The sequence below is a fragment of the Syngnathus floridae genome, chromosome 6, assembly GCF_059516105.1.
Source record: "Syngnathus floridae isolate MCC-2025c chromosome 6, RoL_Sflo_1.0, whole genome shotgun sequence".
Lineage (NCBI taxonomy): Eukaryota > Metazoa > Chordata > Actinopteri > Syngnathiformes > Syngnathidae > Syngnathus > Syngnathus floridae.
This window is the reverse complement of record NC_142418.1, coordinates 1,849,713-1,856,213: the sequence shown is the minus strand read 5'-3', so window position 1 is coordinate 1,856,213 and position 6,501 is coordinate 1,849,713. Positions and strand designations below refer to the sequence as shown.

The window sequence follows — 6,501 nt, the reverse complement described above, 5'->3', positions numbered from 1 at the left end:
TTTAAGCAATAAAATTAAAAATGCACCTAAAACCTAAACCAAACGTTGCAGGTGCTTATTTCTTCATGCGCAGTGGTCAACGCGGCACTCCCGAGCTGCCAAGAGCACTTTTTACTGTGCGCACCCAACCAGAGCGACGGGAGGAGCACATTTCAGATAACGTGCTCAGCTCGTCGAGAGAATGCGATTCAAGCAATAAAATTAAAAATGCACCTAAAACCTAAACCAAACGTTGCAGGTGCTTATTTCTTCGTGCGCAGTGGTCAACGCGGAACTCCCTAGCTGCCAGGAGCTCTTTTTACTGTGCGCACCCAAACAGAGCGACGGGAGGAGCACATTTCAGAAAACGTGCTCAGCTCGTCGAGAAAATGCGATTTAAGCAATAAAATTAAAAATGCAGCTAAAACCTAAACCAAACGTTGCAGGTGCTTATTTCTTCGTGCGTAGTGCTCAACGCGGCACTCCCTAGCTGCCAGGAGCACTTTTTACTGTGCGCACCCAACCAGAGTGACGGGAGGAGCACATTTCAGAAAACGTGCTCAGCTCGTCGAGAAAATGCGATTTAAGCAATAAAATTAAAAATGCACCTAAAACCTAAACCAAACGTTGCAGGTGCTTATTTCATCATGCGCAGTGGTCAACGCGGCACTCTCTAGCTGCCAAGAGCACTTTTTACTGTGCGCACCCAACCAGAGTGACGGGAGGAGCACATTTCAGAAAACGTGCTCAGCTCGTCGAGAAAATGCGATTTAAGCAATAAGATTAAAAATGCACCTAAAACCTAAACCAAACGTTGCAGGTGCTTATTTCTTCATGCGCAGTGGTCAACGCGGCACTCTCTAGCTGCCAGGAGCACTTTTTACTGTGCACCCAACCAGAGTGACGGGAGGAGCACATTTCAGAAAACGTGCTCAGCTCGTCGAGAAAATGCGATTTAAGCAATAAAATTAAAAATGCACCTAAAACCTAAACCAAACGTTGCAGGTGCTTATTTCTTCATGCGCAGTGGTCAACGCGGCACTCTCTAGCTGCCAAGAGCACTTTTTACTGTGCGCACCCAACCAGAGTGACGGGAGGAGCACATTTCAGAAAACGTGCTCAGCTTGTCGAGAAAATGCTATTTAAGCAATAAGATTAAAAATGCACCTAAAACCTAAACCAAACGTTGCAGGTGCTTATTTCTTCGTGCGCAGTGGTCAACGCGGAACTCCCTAGCTGCCAGGAGCTCTTTTTACTGTGCGCACCCAACCAGAGCGACGGGAGGAGCCCATTTCAGAAAACGTGCTCAGCTCGTCGAGAGAATGCGATTTAAGCAATAAAATTAAAAATGCACCTAAAACCTAAACCAAACGTTGCAGGTGCTTATTTCTTCGTGCGCAGTGGTCAACGCGGCACTCCCTAGCTGCCAGGAGCTCTTTTTACTGTGCGCACCCAACCAGAGCGACGGGAGGAGCACATTTCAGAAAACGTGCTCAGCTCGTCGAGAAAATGCGATTCAAGCAATAAAATTAAAAATGCACCTAAAACCTAAACCAAACGTTGCAGGTTCTTATTTCTTCTTGCGCAGTGGTCAACGCGGCACTCTCTAGCTGCCAGGAGCACTTTTTACTATGCGCGCCCAACCAGAGCGACGGGAGGAGCACATTTCAGAAAACGTGCTCAGCTCGTCGAGAAAATGCGATTTAAGCAATAAAATTAAAAATGCACCTAAAACCTAAACCAAACGTTGCAGGTGCTTATTTCTTAATGCGCAGTGGTCAACGCGGCACTCCCGAGCTGCCAAGAGCACTTTTTACTGTGCGCACCCAACCAGAGTGACGGGAGGAGCACATTTCAGAAAACGTGCTCAGCTCGTCGAGAAAATGCGATTTAAGCAATAAGATTAAAAATGCACCTAAAACCTAAACCAAACGTTGCAGGTGCTTATTTCTTCGTGAGCAGTGCTCAACGCGGCACTCCCTAGCTGCCAGGAGCACTTTTTACTGTGCGCACCCAACCAGTGACGGGAGGAGCACATTTCAAAAAACGTGCTCAGCTCGTCGAGAAAATGCGATTTAAGCAATAAAATTAAAAATGCACCTAAAACCTAAACCAAACGTTGCAGGTGCTTATTTCTTCATGCGCAGTGGTCAACGCGGCACTCTCTAGCTGCCAAGAGCACTTTTTACTGTGCGCACCCAACCAGAGTGACGGGAGGAGCACATTTCAGAAAACGTGCTCAGCTCGTCGAGAAAATGCGATTTAAGCAATAAAATTAAAAATGCACCTAAAACCTAAACCAAACGTTGCAGGTGCCTATTTCTTCATGTGCAGTGGTCAACGTGGCACTCTCTAGCTGCCAGGAGCACTCTTTACTATGCGCGCACAACCAGAGCGACGGGAGGAGCGCATTTCAGAAAACGTGCTCAGCTCGTCGAGAAAATGTGATTTAAGCAATAAAATTTAAAATGCACCTAAAACCTAAACCAAACGTTGCAGGTGCTTATTTCTTTGTGCGCAGTGGTCAACGCGGCACTCTTTACCTGCCAAGAGCACTTTTTACTATGCGCACCCAACCAGAGTGACGGGAGGAGCACATTTCAGAAAACGTGCTCAGCTCGTCGAGAAAATGCGATTTAAGCAATAAAATTAAAAATGCACCTAAAACCTAAACCAAACGTTGCAGGTGGTTATTTCTTCATGCGCAGTGGTCAACGCGGCACTCTCTAGCTGCCAAGAGCACTTTTTACTGTGCGCACCCAACCAGAGTGACGGGAAGAGCACATTTCAGAAAACGTGCTCAGCTCGTCGAGAAAATGCGATTTAAGCAATAAAATTAAAAATGCACCTAAAACCTAAACCAAACGTTGCAGGTGCTTATTTCTTCGTGCGCAGTGGTCAACACGGCACTCCCTAGCTGCCAGGCGCTCTTTTTACTGTGCGCACCCAACCAGAGCGACGGGAGGAGCACATTTCATAAAACGTGCTCAGCTCGTCGAGAGAATGCGATTTAAGCAATAAAATAAAAAATGCACCTAAAACCTAAACCAAACGTTGCAGGTGCTTATTTCTTCATGCGCAGTGGTCAACGCGGCACTCTCTAGCTGCCAGGAGCACTTTTTACTATGCGCGCACAACCAGAGCGACGGGAGGAGCACATTTCAGAAAACGTGCTCAGCTCGTCGAGAAAGTGCGATTTAAGCAATAAAATTAAAAATGCACCTAAAACCTAAACCAAACTTGCAGGTGCTTATTTGTTCGTGCGCAGTGGTCAACGCGGCACTCTCTAGCTGCCAAGAGAACTTTTTACTATGCACACCCAACCAGAGTGACGGGAGGAGCACATTTCAGAAAACGTGCTCAGCTCGTCGAGAAAATGCGATTTAAGCAATAAAATTAAAAATGCACCCAAAACCTAAACCAAACGTTGCAGGTGCTTATTTCTTCATGCGCAGTGGTCAACGCGGCACTCCCTAGCTGCCAGGAGCACTTTTTACTGTGCGCACCCAACCAGAGTGACGGGAGGAGCACATTTCAGAAAACGTGCTCAGCTCGTCGAGAAAATGCGATTTAAGCAATAAAATTAAAAATGCACCTAAAACCGAAACCAAATGTTGCAGGTGCTTATTTCTTCATGCGCAGTGGTCAACGCGGCACTCCCTAGCTGCCAGGAGCACTTTTTACTGTGCGCACCAGAGAGAATTATAATGCGGCAGGCTTTGATGTCTATTCATATGCAAATGAGTTAGGGGGTCATAAAATTTTATGATCTATTGATGTTAAGATTTATGACGTATTTTATTGGGGGTCATAAATTCTTTAGCGGGTTGGTGGCATCAAGATGGCGCCAGTCGTGACGGCGCCATCTTTGACTGTCGCCATTTTGGTTTGCTGGCGCCATTTTTAAGATGTGGATATGTATGGGCATGTATTTTTATGAATCAAGACAGGTGCAGCACCTGGGCTAGCTTTGCTACCAGCCCTCTGCGCTACCTTTGCTTACGGCCCGTACGTGTGAGATTGAAGGGGACCCTTTTTGTTGAGAAGGCGAAGGGGAGGGGGTGTTTGTGATTGGGTGGGGGTTTGTGACAGGGGGCAACATTATAGGTGTCAAAGTTGGCTGGAAGAGAATCACATATAATTTGAGAAACAATAGCTCAGCCAAAGTTATCTGAAAGCGAGAGACGCATGTAATTTGGTATGTAATTTGGTAAACATTGGTTTAGAGGATCAAAGGGCTTTTGTTGAGAAAATCACACTGTTACAAGTCACAAGTTATCTCTAATGTAATTTGACAAACAATAGTGGAGTCGGTATTACTGGGGCCAAGGATATGAGAAAGACCTCTTTGATGCGTCATCAACAAGCGGCCAGAGTTATCCGATTTCGCCCGATACGTGAGCTCATAGGCGTGGTCTTATCCCCGCTGAATTTAAAAGTTTGGGGAGGACGAGCATCATTTTGGAGAAGACAAGCCATCACTCTGACGAACAGAATCGAAGCGTGTCAAAAAGTTGTTTTCGAGAATGGTTAAAGGTAAGTCATTTTACTACATTTCTCACAATAATAATGACAATAATAATAATAACAAATAACAATAATAAATAATAATAATAGGTTATTTTTATAAAACAAGATGTATTGTTTATATAATATTTGCAGACAACATCGTTTTTGCCGATGTCCACGCATCTTTTGACGACGATTTTAGCGACGTTTACCTAACACAATCAGACTACGGTGAGTCAATAGCTCATCTAAGATAGTTCATATAGAGGGTATTAGTTACTGATTTTATTTTATGTTTGTATCAGATCTCGTGGCCGCGGCCACTAGAAAAAGCGTTCGGCCGACACAAGCTGCTTTCGACCGCCATATTGGAGCAGTCGAAACGACAGAGTCAGCGCGACCAGCTGTATCAGAGTCACGTGTTACTGTATAAACCAATCCGATTGCACCCCACACCAACCGACAGGAGGCAGCGACGGATTCTGAACTACTTGAGGCTCTATCTACTTACGAAGCTTTAAACCATCATCATCAAGAGTCGACAAACAAAGTTGGAGGTATTCCTTATATTTTTTCTCTCTTTATGTGCTATCATACTTGCTATTTTCGGTATTATAAAGGATTAACTTACAGGTGAACATCGTGACACGGAGCCACAGAGAGAGAGGAAGAGGAGGAAGAGGAGGGGGCACCCCTTCTACAACACCCACCACTCAAACAGCAGGGGGCCTCTCAGGTGTCGGGGTAACTGTATCTACAAAAGACGATTGCAAGGGTGTTTTAAGATTATACGTGCTCTTACAGATTTAGCCGAATCAAAATAGGTTTGTGTTGTTTCTGCTGTGTTTTGTAAAAGAAAATATAATGGATCATACAAACCTTACGTCGACGGAGTCAGATTTCTTAGCAAACATTTCTGAAATAGATTTGCCGTCATTTAGCCATCGAAGCGACACACCAGAGCTAGATTTATCAAACGTTAACAATGTGTGTACGAGTCAAATAACAGATTTGCTCAACAATGTGACCGCTGCTTTGTCAGAGGGGGAGAGACCAGACAGTCCTGTTATTCTCACTCATTTACAGGCTGCCATAGATGAATTGAACAATCGAAGCCCGAATGAAGGTGGACAGAGTCCTACACAAATCCCGTCCCAATTGCTAAACATGATAGCAGAATTAAACAACCATGCTAATGACAGCGACGGGCGTATCAGTCCTGACATTCCTATCCAGTTGCTAAACATCATCCAAAATCTAAATACACAGCCTCTGGTTGACCCGTTGACCGCTAACTCTCGCGATTCATCACCACCGGCTGCTATTGACGACGTTCGGCCGATATTTCAGCCTAACAACTGTTCTGTTATAACTGATCATGAAATAGACGTTATTGATGACAACACACCACCGTCTCAACACACGCCCCAGCAATCTAACAACGGTTCTGTATTAGCTGACCAACGCGGCGGTTCGATTGTAATCAACAGGCCGCATTTCAATAATGTAGAGGTGAGACGACCGCTAAATATACCATCGCAACAGAACATTAATGATTTTGCAACCTTCTACCTCCAGATTGAAGACAGAATAGATGATGTCTTGCAAGAGGTAGCTCGCAGGGCGCAAACAGGTGATGTAATTCAGATAGAGCTCGCGGCTGGTAACGATAGAGCTCACATCTACCAGCAAACTAGTGATATAAACTCTATTCGAGATAATGTATCAAACTTGCTTGAACGTTTAGCCCAATCAAATACAGAGCTTCTGGCTGATGAGGGCTTAGAGCTCATTGTACAAATAGTCACTCCATTGCGTGGTGGTGGTGGAATGCGTCGAAGGCTGTTGAACACTACCAACAGAGAGATTTTGAGGTTGAAAAAACGACACCTACACATACCTCGTAATAAAGACAATAATTTGTGTTTCGTTCTCTCGCTAACCTATCTGCTAAATGGCACACTGACAACAAAACAAGCCACAAGACATGCACGGCTCTTACATGAGAGTGTA

The 6,501-nt window shown here is 44.9% G+C and overlaps 1 long non-coding RNA gene across 1 annotated transcript; it reads left to right on the top strand.

Moving 5' to 3' along the window:
• Window positions 1-4,450: 4,450 nt before the first annotated feature.
• Window positions 4,451-4,865, top strand: LOC148395941 (uncharacterized). Its single transcript, XR_015859016.1, has 3 exons — window positions 4,451-4,515; window positions 4,642-4,719; window positions 4,794-4,865. It is a non-coding gene; the product is annotated as an uncharacterized LOC148395941 (long non-coding RNA).
• Window positions 4,866-6,501: the final 1,636 nt, after the last annotated feature.